General features: G+C 42.9%; 1 protein-coding gene across 3 annotated transcripts in view; it reads right to left on the reverse strand.

The window, feature by feature from the left end:
• Positions 1-15,944, reverse strand: part of strn3 (striatin, calmodulin binding protein 3) — a 342,931-nt gene that overhangs the window by 159,219 nt on the left and 167,768 nt on the right. The gene's annotated exons all lie outside the window — the stretch shown is intronic.

A 15,944-nucleotide genomic window follows, 5' to 3' on the forward strand; every position in this document is an offset into this window, starting at 1 on the left:
CCAAATCATCTTGAATAATAATTTTTACATGAATCAACATTCTCATGTATTCATACTCGTTAAAACTATTTTTTCCAATTGAATTATTATAACCTACTACATACAATTTTAAATAGCTACCAAAATTGAAAAACAAAAGCCAATATCTTCCTGATTCAATTAGCTATATAAAGGATTTCACAAATTAGGCGTGGAAAGAAAAAAAATAAAGAATTCTTCATTTGAGCAACATGAATGGAGGACAAAACAAAGATAAACGGTTTAGATGCTAATACTAGGGGTGCAACAAACTAGTGCATTAAATACTTCTGTCAAAAGATTAGTCAACAGGTCGTTTTTATGATCGTCTTCCACACTTATGTTCTCACTTCAATTGTTCTGCGTTTCAGTTAAAAGCTAAAACAAATTGGGACACAAATACAAGGAGCAAAACGTGAGGCAATTTTTATTCATTCTCTTTATTGACCATACCTCATGTATCCAACTAAGATATTTCATCAAAGCAAAACGCAAACTTCAGATCCTTTTTTTTTTTAAATGAAGAACTATTATTGCTAGTTCAAATTTCTCAGATAGCAATTACTCACCAAAGTAATTACAATCCTCTGTGCAGGTCTTCTGTGTTGTCAGGTATGTATCACACCATCTATTGGTACAGAGTATGGGTGTAAAGTCTTACTGTCCATTCATAGAATTAGTTTCCACCATAGGTATCTTCACAGGCAAGAGGAATTGTGCACCAAAGGGCTTTGCAGATAATGGCTGTGGAAATTCTCTTGATTCAAATCATTCCTGGGGCCATCTGGTGTGTCCAAGTGGAGTCCTCACACTCCAAAAAGCACAGTCTGTTAAGGAATACGAAACTGAGGAGCGAGACCCAAACATAGACTGAAGGAGTTCATTCACCAAAACAGAGGAATGGATTTAAGTGCCAAGGAGTTTTTTTATTTAGAAATGGCCAGTAGAAAGTCCAATGGTAATAGAGTAAATAAATGCATATATATGCATGGCTAGTAACAGTACTTCAATGTTCAGTGTGGGTTCTGCTTCTAGCCTCACCTCTGGAGTGAAACAGGCTGGCAACTGACAAAGAGCAAGACATTGCCCAAAGGGACATGAAGCACAAGAGGAAGAGGAAAGACATTCCAGGCAAGGCAAAAATAGGGTGAATTAAGTTTAATCTTCCTGCTTACACAGCAGTATTTGCCGCATCCTGCGGAAATACACAACTATTCATTTAACAGATGGATGGCATATATAGTCTGTATCATATATTTGTCAGAGGCACAGCCTCTCAAAAGCATGTTTCCATGTTTTCTGCAACTCCTTGTCTTCACTTGGAAAACTGGACATGTACTCCCAAGTGTACAAAGTTGTACTCAGATATGACAGTCCAGTTCTCTGTTATCATACATGATGAAGTGTTTGCTGCCTAATGAAATACTTAAGTTGCATATCAATATCATTTGCAACTGACAAAGGGAGAATTGCCAATATGTGTATGACAGGCAACAAAATCTTCCTCTGGGTAGCATGTAAAAGTATTTTACCCAGCCCTCTTATCATCTAATCACTAGCGTCAATCATAGAAATGGCAGTGTATTGTTTGTCCTGCCACTGAAAACAATGCAGAGATGGGCAAAAGTACATACAAAAAAAAATTTCACGAAAGAAGCACGTTAATCTAAAACTAATTATTATATTTTCCTCAATGCCTCAGTGAATACCTGGTGCAGCATAGAAGCAGAAAAATTCAGAAATTACCATTTTCAATCAATGATCTTGCCCAGGTCAAGTGATCTCAACTGTTGGGATGTTACAACTGATGTCAGTGTCATTGAGCTATCAAGTAATGAGTGAGGTGAGAAATCAGCATGTGTTTCACCTCCTGATTATCCTGTGATTCTTCATGGAAAAGTACGTGTGTGCATGTCAGGTGTGGACAGATTTAGGATCAGCTGTGATGCATCCCTCTCCAACAAAAGTATTCTTGGCCCACACAAGAATAATAGTTATTTGAACAAGTATCAAATGGTTTCAGGTGCCAGTGAAACAACTGGAGCAATAGTTAGCATTTTCAACAGAAGAGCAGCAGATTGGAAAATGAAACTATTTGAATGAGCTATTTGAAACTATTTAAATGAAAAATTTCTCAAATTCCAACATGGAGTTCATTGTACAAAGTGAATAAGATGTCATTCCAACAAACAGCTTTTGAGTCTTTGACTCAATGTTGAGAATATGACTACAGCCTAATAGCTCAGAACCCATTGCTCACATTTGTAGGAATGTTGTGACTTTATTTATTGGACTCAGCAAGTTACTTAGTAAAACCACAGGAACATTTAAAACAAAAATCCTTGAACATGTATCTATATTCAATCATTAACCAGTAATTTCAATCACATGCTCCAATACGAAATGAGAAGGCAGTGGCATAGTGGTAGTGTCACTGGACTAGTAATCTAGAGACCCAAAGCAATGCTCTAGTTCAAATCCTACCCCAGCAATGATGAAATTGGCATTCAATAAAAGTCTGAAATTAAAAGTCTCATGATGACCGTGGAAGCCTTTGCAGATTGTCATAAAAATGCCTCTGGTTCATTAACGTCCTTTAGGGAAGGAAATCTGCCATCCTTACCTTGTCTGGCCTACATGTGACTCCAGATCCAAAGAAATGTGGTTGATTCTTTACTGTCTCCTTAAGGGCAATTAGGGATGGGTAATAAATTCTTGTATCAGCGAAGCCCACATTCCATTAACGAATAAAAAATATCCACATACACATTAAGGCTAAAACACTTAGTTACAGTTCTTCAACGCAACGACTTCTAATTCAGCAGTTACTGTAAATGAGTGTTAAATGCACATGGTTAAAAAATTACAAACATACATTCTATTGCATTCACGAAAATTTAAGATGTATTTTTGTTAGAATATCACTGATTTGTAACATATAGGTGCATTGCATTTTTAAAAAGTAGACACTGGCCCAATCATCATCATGGATCATTTTACTAAACGTGGACTCCACGAGGGCTACTTATGCCAACGTCCAGATCTTTGACGGTGATCTTGATGTCAGACTTGATCTCGCTCATAGATAGCTTAATTTTTATTTCATTTTTTATTTCATTTAAGGAATGTGGGACTCACTGGCTAGGCCAGCATTCATTGCCCATGCCAAGTTGCCCTCGGGAAGTTAGCGGTGAGCTGCCTTCTTGAACCACAGCAATCCATGTGGTGTAGGTACACCCACAGTGGTGTTGGGGAGGGAGTTCCAGGATTTTGACACAGCAAAAATGAAGGAATGTTGATATATTTTCAAGTCAGTGTTGTGGATGCCTTGAAGAGGAACTTCCAAATGGTGGTGTTCCCATGTATCTGCTATCATCATCCTTCTAGATGGTAGACTGGTGTGACGACAATAATCTCTCCCTCAATGTCAACAAAATGAAGGAGATGGTCATCAACTTCAGGAAGCGTAGTGGAGAACATGCCTGATGCGCTATCAATTAGGCAAAAGACTACTTGTGTGCCAATACAACTGTAGGCTTTTATTCATTACAGAACTAGGAGCATTTCCCAACAGATAACCAACCCGAACTGAACAAGGGGGAGGAAACAGCCACCTTTATACTAGGTGACAAGGGGAGGAGCCGGCAGGGGATGTGTCCAGACATGACAAACACACAATAGTGGTCCAGGCAGGACAAAGGCACAACTGAAGTCCACCACAATGCTGCTGTCTACATCAATGGGGACAAAGCAGAAATGGTCAACAGCTTCAAGTTTTTAGATGTCCAGATCGCCAACAACCTGTCTTGGTCCCCCTCGTGCCATTAAGAAAGCCCACCAATGCCTCTACTTTCTCAGAAGACTAAGGAAATTTTGCGTGTCAGCTACAACTCTCACCAACTTTTACAGATGCACCATAGAATGCATTCTTTCTGGTTGTGTCATAGCTTGGTATGGCTCCTGCTCTGCCCAAGACCACAAGAAACTAAAAAGGTCATGAAAACGTAGCCCAATCCATCACGCAAACTAGTCTCCCATCCATTGACTCTGCCTACACTTCCCACTGCCTCGGAAAAGCAGCCAGCATAATTAAGGACCCCATGCACTCCTGACATAACTCTGTTCCCACCTTCTTCCGTCAGGAAAAAGATACAAAAGTCTCAAGTCACGTATCAACCGACTCAAGAACAGCTTCTTCCCTGCTGCCATCAGACTTTTGAATGGACCTACCTTGCACTAAGTTGATCTTTCTCTACCCCCTAGCTATGACTGTAACACTACATTCTGCACTCTCTCCTTTCCTTCTCGATATACAGACAAAGCATACTGTTCAGTGCGCAAGAAACAATATTTTTCACTGTATACTAACACGTGACAATAAATCAAATCAAAATGGTAGTCGTCATGTGTAGATGCAATCCAAGGAGACTTGATGAATTCCTGCAGTATATCTTGTAGATTTTACACACTGCAGCTACTATATGTTGGCGGTGGAAGGAGTGAATGTTTGTGGAAGAGATGCCAATAATCTCTTAACACCTGAATGGTATCAAATTTCTTGAGTGTTGTTGGAGATGCGCTCAACAAGGCAAGCACAGAATAGTCCATCACACTCCTGACTTGTGCCTCGCAGGTTGTCAATGGGCTTTGGGGAGTCGGGGTCAGTTATTTGCCACAGGATTCCTAGCCCGTGAGGGTCGGAAAGTTCAGTAGACTAGACAGCTAGTTTGTGATGTGGAACAATGCCAACGGCGCAGGTTCAATTCTCGTACTGGCTGAGGTCATTCATGAAGGCCCCACCTTCTCAACCTTGTCCCTTGCCTGAGGTGTGGTGATTCTTGGGTTAAATCACCATCAGTCAGCTTTCCCCCTCAAAGAGGAGAACAGTCTATGGTCATCTGGGACAATGGCAACTTTCATTTCAGTTAATTTCCGAGCCTATGACTTGCTCTTCTAGCCACAGTACTTCTATGGTTAGTCCAGTTGAGTTTCTGGTCATGAATTGACTGTCATGGAACTATGGTTAGATCCTCTCTTGTTGGAGATGGTCATTGACTGGCACTTGCTTGGTGCAAATGTTATTTGCCACTTGTCATCCCAAGCCAGGATATTGTCCAGGTCTTGTTGCATTTGGACATGAACTGTTTCAGTTTCCAAGGTGTCACAAATGGTGCTGAACATTGCGCAATCATCAGTGAACATTCCACTGCTGACCTGATGATGAAAAGAAGGCCATTGATGAAGCAACTGAAGATTATTGGGCCGAGGCTGTCTCAGCCTTATTGGTCCAAAAAAAAATTTCAGATGTTACAATTATTCTTGAAATGTTTATTTTACAAGCCTAAAATGTGATGCCCTGTTAGATGCTTCCAAATGATTTTAAATGCACTATATCTGATATTTTCAGTGAAAAATAATTAACATTTTCAACATGAATGATTAATAATCCAGTCAGTTTCAATACGTACTTAAATCACCTTGTGTCAAGTCTAATCAAACACAAACTGCATATTACTGCAAAGGAACTGTAATGAATTACTAATGCACAATTAATTCTTCGAAAATAATTCTGCACTTGTACTACAGAAGCAGTATAATGAATTTGAACCAGAGACCTTTATGTTGACCAACAGGCCAGTATATTTAAATTATGCTCAGAACAGTTCCATCAGAGCCGACAAAGTCCAAAACATGCTACCGTGCAAAGGGACCTGGGGGTCTTTGTGCATGAGACGCAAAAGCCCAGTCTGCAGGTACAACAGGTGATCAAGAAGGCAAATAGGATGTTGGCCTATATCGCGAGGGGGATAGAATATAAAAGCAGGGATGTCTTGATGCACTTGTACAGGGCATTGGTGAGGCCGCAGCTGGAATACTGTGAGCAGTATTGGTCCCCTTATATGAGGAGGGATATATTGGCATTGGAGGGAGTGCAGAGAAGGTTCACCAGGTTGATACCGGAGATGAGGGGTTTGGATTATGAGGAGAGGCTGAGGAGATTGGGTTTGTACTCGTTGGAGTTTAGAAGGATGAGGGGGGATCTTATGGAGACTTATAAGATAATGCGGGGGCTGGATAGGGTGGAGGCGGAGAGATTCTTTCCACTTAGTAAGGAAGTTAAAACGAGAGGACACAGCCTCAAAATAAAGGGGGGTCGGTTTAAGACAGAGTTGAGGAGGAACTTCTTCTCCCAGAGGGTGGTGAATCTCTGGAATTCTCTGCCCACTGAGGTGGTGGAGGCTACCTCGCTGAATATGTTTAAAGCGCGGATGGATGGATTCCTGATCGGTAAGGGAATTAAGGGTTATGGGGATCAGGCGGGTAAGTGGTACTGATCCACGTCAGATCAGCCATGATCTTATTGAATGGCGGGGCAGGCTCGAGGGGCTAGATGGCCTACTCCTGCTCCTATTTCTTATGTTCTTAAAACTGTAATTTCCAAAATACTGTAACGTAGAGCCATGAAACATCAACCTACAAGTTGAGGAAAATACAAATTGTGTACTGATATGGGTAATTATTTCTCACATATAAATCTAATATATACAGCTAAAAATCACAAATTTGACATGCAAGGGATAAACTTGAAAAGCGCATTTTTATCAGTACATTTGTTTATTTAGAAACTTTTGCAAATGTAGTCAAGGACACTTTAAAAATTTGTTCAGCAGTGATACAAGATTTATTTCCTTGCCTCTCAACAGGATGAGTAATAACTATAATACTAGTGTGACTTAGTTCCCCTACAAACCAGCTCATCCAGAGTTAAATCTGATAATATCTACAATCTTCTACTTACAATGAGCTGCTTTGGGGCTGGTGAATTCAAAACCAAATATCTTTCACTATCTACAATATGTAATTATTGCCATTGAATTATTAAATCAAATCATCTTTGAACAGTTCTCAACAATGTCACTCTTTCATAATCTAGATTTTGTTTTTGTTTACTTACTTATAACTTCTAAGTTTAGCAACTATTTTTGCCAAGTATAAATGCAATTAAGAATTTAATTTCAAATGGAGAAAACAAACTTATGCTGCAAACATGTTATTTTCAAAACATGTTTGCACTTGTGCTTTGAAGTACATATCCTGCATTTCATTAAAGGAAAATAAAACCAAAAATGCTGGAAATGCCCAAAAGTTTCAGAAAGAGATATCTTAACATTTCTGTATTTGTTATTTTCCCCTATTTCATAGATTTAAGGGAATGGAGTGGAACAATGGACTTTTCCGTTGGAAATATATGCCAAATCTGACTCATTAGGCTGCCAGAATGAAAGGCCTCCCTTAGAAAAGTTTCCTGAACAAAGTTATTCCATGCAATCTCATCCCAGTTTTTAGTAGTTGCAGCCACAACATAAAGATTTGCACAAATCACATTTGTTATGAAAATGATGATAATATCGGTTTAACAAATCTCAGTCAATAAATGGACACAAGTAAACTAATCCCAAATCTTTAAAACCCAACATATTATGTTGGCAAAGGTCTATTGATTGTGCCATCATACAAGTACTAACATATTTATTTCCAGCAACTGATTGCTGCTTATTGCGAATTTAAGATCAATTCATAGAAAAAATTTATGTAAACAATGTGCATTCTTTTGCATTGCTTCTTACTGTTGCTGTGTAAACATTTTAATAGTTTTTCATCTACTATTTCAAAGTAAAAGTAGGCTACATAAATATTTTGCATGTTTATTAACAAAAAAATAACTTCCATCTTGATAAAGCATTGCAAAGGGCAGAATCATTATTTTACATGCATAAAATGGGTGCCAAGGAAAACAGCTATAAATATTGGTTAACCTTTAAAAAGCCTATAAAAGGTGAAGGCGGGAAAATCAGTACGGAACCAGTAGAAATGGCAGAGGTGCTTAATGAGTATTTTGCCTCGGTTTTCACAGAGGAGAAGGACATGGGTGGATGTACTGTGGGCTTGCGGTGGACTGAAAAGATTGAGTATGTGGACTTTAAGAGGTTGTGCTGGAATCTTTGAATGGCATCAAGATAGATAAGTCGCCGGGTCCGGATGGGTTGTACCCCAGGTTACTGTGGGAGACGAGGGAAGAGATTGCAGAGCCTCTGGCGATGATCTTTGCGTCGTCGATGGAGACGGGAGAGGTGCCGGAGGATTGCGGATGTGGTTCCTATTTTCAAGAAGGGGAATAGGGATAGCCCAGGAAATTACCGACCGCTGAGTCTAACCTCAGTGGTTGGTAAACTGATGGAGAAGATCCTGAGGGACAAGATTTATGAGCATTTAGAGAGGTTTAGTATGCTCAAGAATACTCAGCATGGCTTTGCCAAAAGCAGATCGTGCCTTACGAGCCTGGTGGAGTTCTTCGAAAATGAGACTAAACACATTGACGAAGGGAAAGCGGTAGATGTGGTTTATATGGATTTTAGCAAGGCGTTCGATAAGGTCCCCCATGCAAGGCTTCTAGAAAAGGTGAGAGGGCATGGGATCCAAGGGGCTGCTGCCCTGTGGATCCAGAACTGGCTTGCCCAAAGGAGGCAGAGAGTGGGTATAGATGGGTCTTTTTCTAAATGGAGGTCGGTCACCAGTGGTGTGCCCCAGGGATCTGTTCTGGGACCCTTGATGTTTGTCATTTTCATAAATGACCTGGATGAGGAAGTGGAGGGATGGGTTGGTAAGTTTGCCGACAACACGAAGATTGGTGGGGTTGTGGATAGTCTGGAGGGATGTCAGAAATTAAAGAGGGACATAGATAGGATGCAAGACTGGGCGGAGAAGTGGCAGATGGACTTCAACCCAGATAAATGCGTAGTGGTCCATTTTGGCAGGTCAAACGGGATGAAGGAGTACAATATAAAGGGAAAGACTCTTAGTACTGTAGAGGATCAGAAGGACCTTGGGGTCCGGGTCCATAGGACTTTAAAATCAGCCCCGCAGGTGGAGGAGGTGGTTAAGAAGGTGTATTGTGTGCTGGCCTTTATCAATCGAGGGATTGAGTTTAGGAGTCCGGGGATAATGATGCAGCTATACAAGACCCTCGTCAGACCCCACTTGGAGTACTGTGCTCAGTTCTGGTCGCCTCATTACAGGAAGGATGTGGAAAAGATTGAAAGGGTGCAGAGGCACTTTACAAGAATATTGCCTGGATTGAGTGGCATGCCTTATGAGGATAGGCTGAGGGAGCTCGGTCTTTTCTCCTTGGAGAGACGTAGGATGAGAGGAGACCTAATAGAGGTATACAAGATGTTGAGAGGCATAGATCGGGTGGACTCTCAGAGGCTTTTTCCCAGGGTGGAAATGGCTGCTACGAGAGGACACAGGTTTAAGGTGCTGGGGGGTAGGTACAGGGGAGATGTTAGGGGGAAGTTTTTCACACAGAGGGTGGTGGGCGAGTGGAATCGGCTGCCGTCAGTGGTGGTGGAGGCAAACTCAATAGGGTCTTTTAGGGGACTCCTGGATGAGTACATGGGACTTAATAGGATGGAGGGTTATAGGTAGGCCTAAAAGGTAGGGATATGTTCGGCACAACTTGTGGGGCCGAAGGGCCTGTATTGTGCTGTAGTTCTCTATGTTTCTAAATATCGTAAATCATTTCAACATCTTCTATCATAAAGTCCTTTATTCATATTATGATTAGATTTGGACATCCTTGGCAAACTTAAAATCTCCACCAATCTAGAGGAAACAGTCCAGAGACCAAAATATGTTGCAAAAATGACCACGAATGGATCTACTATTTCTAGGGCCATTTCCTTAAGTACTCTGGGAAATGATCAGATCCTAAAGATTTATCCACCTACAATCCCATCACTTTCCCCCAAATCATTTCTCTACTAATATTGATTTCCTTCAGCTCCTCACTAAAACTTGTTTCTCTCAGAACTTCTGGTACATTATTCGTGTTTTCCTTCTGAGCCATTTCTTTGTTTCCTGTTATGAATTCTTCTGTTTCTGACTGTAAAGGGTCTACGTTCAATCTTTTTCTCTTCATATACCTATGGAAACTTTTAGTGGGTTTTTATGCTCCCCGCTAGCTTACTTTCATACTCTATTTTCCCCTTCTTAATCAATCCCTTCGTCATCCTTTGCCGAATTTTAAACTGCTCCCAATCCTCAGGCCAATTTGTATGCTTCTTCTTTGAATCTAATACTATCTCTAATTTCCCTTGCCAGCCATGGTTTGGTCACAGTTCCCTGACCACTCTTAATCCAAACAGGAATATACAACTTCTGGTTTTCACCTATTAGTTCCTTAAATGCTTGCCATTGCCTGTCCACTGTCCTTCATCACAGTAATGTTTCCCAGGTCATCAAAGCCAATTCATGTCTCATACCATCATAGTTACCTTTATTGAGATTCAGGACCCTGGTCTCAGAATCAACTACGTCACTATCCATCTCAACGAAGAATTCTATCACATTATGGTCATTCATCCCCATTCACTCTCACAACTAGACTGTAACTAATCTTTTCTCATTGCACAATACCCAGTCCAAGATAGTCTGTTCCATTGTTGGTTCTCCTATGGGACAGCCTTGAGTCAGTAGACTGATCAATATTTAAAAACTCAACAACCAACCTGAACGGGTACGCCATTACAATAATTGACTTCATTAGTAAGTGTGTAGAAGATTGTGTGCCAAAGAAGCAAATCCGTGTTTCCCAACCGGAAACCATGGATGAACATGGATACCCACTGCTTACTGAAGTCCAGATGTGAGCTGTTCAAGTCAGGCAACCCTGTCCACACAAGAATCTAGATAGGATTTACAGAGATCCAAAGATGCCAAAGACAGTACCGAACCAAACTAAAATCCCAAGCTAGCCACACAGACTCCCACTGACTATGGTATGGTCTCCAAAACACAGCAGTCTACAAAACGAAGGGATGTAAAATTGCCGACACCAATGCACCCCTCATTGATGAGCCCAACACATTCTATGCCCCTTTTGAGCAACAGGTCAGCAAGAGCATGCCCTCCACCTCGGAAGCGTCACATGAAATAGTTATCCGAGGCCACCATCACAGACGTCAGAGCAGCCTTCTCCAAAATCAACCCACGGAAAGCGACTGGCTTGGATGGGGTACTCGGATGAGCACTGTGCGGACCAGCTGCAGGGGTGTTTGCAGACATCTTCAACCTCTCTTTATACTAATCTGAGATCCCTAACTGCTTCCAGACGATGACCATCATCCCGGTAGCAAAGAAAAGCCAGGCAGCGTGCATTAGTGACTATCGTCCGGTGGCTCTGACATCCAACATTATTAAATGCTTCGAAAGGTTAGTCATGGTACAAACCAATTCCGGCCTCCCAGTTTGCCTGGATCCACTACAGTTCGCCTATCGCCGCAACAGGTTCACAGCAGACGCCATCTCCCTAGTCCTACACTCAACCCTGAAACACCTAGATAAAGATACTTATGTCAGACTCCTATTTATTGACTACAGCTCAGCCTTCAAAACGATTATTTCCACTAAACTCATCTCCAAACTCCGTGGCCTGGGGCTCGGCTCCTCCCTCTGTGGCTGGATCCTAGACTTCCTAACCCACAGACTGCAACCAGTAAAGATCAGCAACAACACCTCCTCCACAATTATCCTCAACACCAGTGCCCCACAAGGCTGCATCCTCAGCCCCTTAATATACTCCTTATATACCTGTGATTGTGTGGCCAAGTTCCTCTCCAATTCCATTTTCAAATTTGCTGATGTACCACTGTAGTGGGTCGGATCGCAAACAATGATGAGACAGAGTAGAGGAAAGAGATAGAGGATCTGGTGAACTGGTGCGACAACAATAATCTACCCCTCAATGTCAACGAAACGAAGGAGATTGTCATTGACTTCAGGAAACATAGGGGAGGACATGCCCCTGTCTACATCAATGGGGACAAAGTGGAAATGGTCGACAGCTTCTAGTTTCTAGATGTCCAAATCACCAACAACCTTTCCTGGTCCCTCCATGTCGATGCTATAGTTAAGAAATCCCACCAACACCTCTACTTTCTCAGGAGGCTAAGGAAATTTGGCACGTTGGCTATGACTCTCACCAACCTTTACAGCTGCACCATAGAAAGCGTTATTTCCGGTTGTATCACAGCTTGGTATGGCTCCTGCTCTGTCCAAGGCCGCAAAAAAAAAACCAAAGGGTCATGAATGAAGCCCAGTCCATCACGCAAACCAGCCTCCCATCCATTGACTCTGTCTACACTTTCCGCTGCCTCGGAAAAGCAGCCAGCATAATCAAGGACCTCACGCATCCTGGACATATTCTCTTCCACCTTTTTTAGTCAGAAAAAAAGATACAAAAGTCTGAGGACACGTACAGCTTCTTCCCTACTGCCACCAGACTTTTGAATGGACCTAACTCGTATTACGCTGATCTTTCTTGACACTCTAACCATGTCTGCAACACTACATCCTACGGGGCAGCACAGCGGTTAGCACTGCTGCTTCACAGCGCTTGGGTCCTGGGTTCGATTCCCAGCTTGAGTCACTGTCTGTGTGGAGTTCGCACGTTCTCCCCGTGTCTGCATGGGTTTCCTCTGGGTGCTCCGGTTTCCTCCTATAGTTTGAAAGACGTGCTGGTTAGGTGCATTGATCCGAACAGACACCGGAGTGTGGTGACTCAGGAAATTTCACAGATGGGGAAGCGGTGGTCTTGCCACTGGACTCGTAATTCAGAAACGCAGGGTAATGCTCTGGGGATCCGGTTTCTAATCCCCCCACGGCAGATCTGGATTGTTGTAAAAATCCATCTGGTTCACTAATGGAAACGTGCCATCCTCACTTGGTCTGGCTGACATGCGACTCCAAGCCCACAGCAATGTGGTTGACTTTAATGGGCGGCATGGTGGCACAGTGGTTAGCACTGCTGCCTCACAGCGCCAGTGTCCCAGGTTCAATTCCGGCCTCGATCACTGTCTGTGTGGAGTTTGCACGTTCTCCCTGTGTCTGCATGGGTTTCCTCCGAGTGCTCCGGTTTCCTCCCACATTCCAAAGATGTGTGGGTTAGGTTGATTGGCCATGCTAAATTGACCCTAGTGTTAGGGGGATTAGCAGGGTATATGCATGGGGTTACGGGAATAGGGGCTGGGTGGGATTGTGATCAGTACAGACTTGATGGGCCAAATGGCCTCCTGTACTGTAGGGATTCTATGGTCCTGCAGTCTTTCCTTTTCTTCTCTATGCACGGTGTGTTTTGTCTGTATAACACGCAAGAAAAAATACTTTTCACTGTATACTAATACATGTGACAATAATAAATCAAATCAACACATTGCCCAGAAAACCATTCCGTATACACTTCAGAAATTCCCCCTCTATTGTACTGTGACAAATTGACACTCTGAACCTATAAGCAGATTAAAGCCACTCATAATAACAGATGCTCCTTTAATACATGCATCTCTGAATTCATCCTTGATGCTATTCCCAACACTACCACTGCAGTTTGGTGATCCGTATATCACCCTCACAAATGTCTTTTGCCCCTTGGAGTTTCAGGCCCCCCACCCCTCTCAATGTGAGCATGAGGGTGACCCAACCCTCCTACTCAAACTCCCATTCAGACACCCCCCCCCCCCTCCCAATAAGAGCCCACACCTTGGCAGTGCCAATGGTGCACTGTCTCTTGCATTGACACCCTGGCCTGGTGCTTTGGACCCGGAGTGTGGTCCAGGAGATAGATCCAGTGGGCATTTGTGCCTCTGCCACTGCATGGCTGTAGAGTGGGTCCCCCACAAGGGTCATGGGGGTTGGGCAAGCTTCGACTGGGGGGAATATGTGGTCTGCAAAAGAGGAAGTGAAATCACATATTCCCTTTGAAAAACAGCAGCTGTCAATCAAGCTTAGAGTCTTTCTAAACATTGGTATTAGAAACAATGGGGTACTTGAGATGCATTAATGCAAGAAGAGAACATAGAACAAAGAACAGTACAGCACAGTACAGGCCCTTCGGCCCATGATGTTGTGCTGAACCTTTTCTGAAACCAAGATCAAGCTATCTCACTCCCTATCATTCTAGTGTGCTCCATGTGCCTATCCAATAACCGCTTGAAAGTTCCTAAAGTGTCTGACTCCACCATCACAGCAGGCAGTCCATTCCACACCCCAACCACTTTCTGAGTAAAGAACCTACCTCGGACCTACCTACCTACCTCCTATATCTCCCACCATGAACCCTATAGTTATGCCCCCTAGTAACAGCTACATCCACCCGAGGAAATAATCTCTGAACGTCCATTCTATCTATCCCCCTCATCATCTTATAAACCTCTATTAAGTCACCTCTCATCCTCCTCCACTCTAAAGAGAAAAGCCCTAGCTCCCTCAACCTTTCCTCATAAGACCTACCCTCCAAACCAGGCAGCATCCTGGTAAATCTCCTTTGCACTCTTTCCAGTGCTTCCACATCCTTCTTATAGTGAGGTGACCAGAACTGCACACAATATTCCAAATGTGGTCTCACCAAGGTCCTGTACAGTTGTAGCGTAACCCCACGGCTCTTAAACTCAAACCCCGTTAATAAATGCTAAAACACTATAGGCCTTCTTCACGGCTCTATCCACTTGAGTGGCAACCTTCAGAGATCTGTGGATACGAACCCCAAGATCTCTCTGTTCCTCCACATCCTCAGAACCCTACCTTTGACCCTGTAATCCACAGAAAGGTCAATAAACACAGCTGACTTGAGCCTGAGTCAAAATTCATTAAGCTGTGAATGAAACTGTATTTCAAAGAACTGCACTATGAAATTGAAAACGATCAAAGGTTTCAACTTTCTAAGAAGGCTCAGAGAGTTCAAATAAAAGCCGTGTGAATACATTGGGGGTGAGTGAAAAAGCAATGGAGAAGGGAACCACCTCTCCACCCCCAGTGTAATCAACATCTCCCCTCTGTCAGAGAACTTCAATGGGGACGCTCACCCCCTGCGGCTTCTAACAGAGTGAAAAGAAAATCCCTGCTGCAAAATGGAGTGCTGCTGTGATTTAAAAGGCTATCAGCTGTCCATAGAAACATAGAAAAAATTACAGCACAATACAGGCCCTTCAGCCCACAAAGTTGTGCCGAACATGTCCCTACCTTAGCGATTACTAGGCTTACCTATAACCCTCTATCTTACTAAGTTCCATGTACTTATCTAAAAGTCTCTTAAAAGATCCTATCGAATGTCCAGATGGCATGGAGATAAAAGTGATCAGGCTACTTCAACTATTTAGAGCTGACAGGCTGGAATGAAGATGTTAATCAAAGAGCTGCCTGAAATCACGATAAGCGTTTTAACACCACCAGGTTCAAGTCAAACAGGTTTATTTGGTAGCAAATGCCATTAGCTTTCGGAGCACTGCTCCTTCGTCAGATGGAGTGGATATCTGCGCTCAAACAGGGCATACAGAGACACAAAATCAAGTTACAGAATACTGATTAGAATGCGAATCTTTACAGCTAATCAGGTCTTAAAAATACAGACATTTTGAGTGGAGGGAGCATTAGGCACAGGTTAAAGAAATGTGTATTGTCTCCAGACAGGACAGCCAGTGAGATTCTGCAAGACTAGGAGGCAAGCTGTGGGGGTTACCGATAGTGTGACATGAACCCAAGATCCCGGTTTAGGCTGTCCTCATGTGTGCGGAACTTGGCTATCAGTTTCTGCTCAGCGACTCAGCGCTGTCGTGTGTCGTGAAGGCCACCTTGGAGAACGCTTACCCGAAGATCAGAGGCTGAATGCCCGTGACCGCTGAAGTGCTCCCCCACAGGAAGAGAACAGTCTTGCCTGGTGATTGTCGAGCGGTGTTCATTCATCCATTGTCGTAGCGTCTGCATGGTTTCCCCAATGTACCATGCCTGGGGCATCCTTTCCTGCAGCGTATCAGGTAGACAACGTTGGCAGAGTTGCAAGAGTAGGTACCGTGTACCTAGTAGATGGTGTTCTC

This window comes from Mustelus asterias, chromosome 18 (assembly GCF_964213995.1).
Source record: "Mustelus asterias chromosome 18, sMusAst1.hap1.1, whole genome shotgun sequence".
Lineage (NCBI taxonomy): Eukaryota > Metazoa > Chordata > Chondrichthyes > Carcharhiniformes > Triakidae > Mustelus > Mustelus asterias.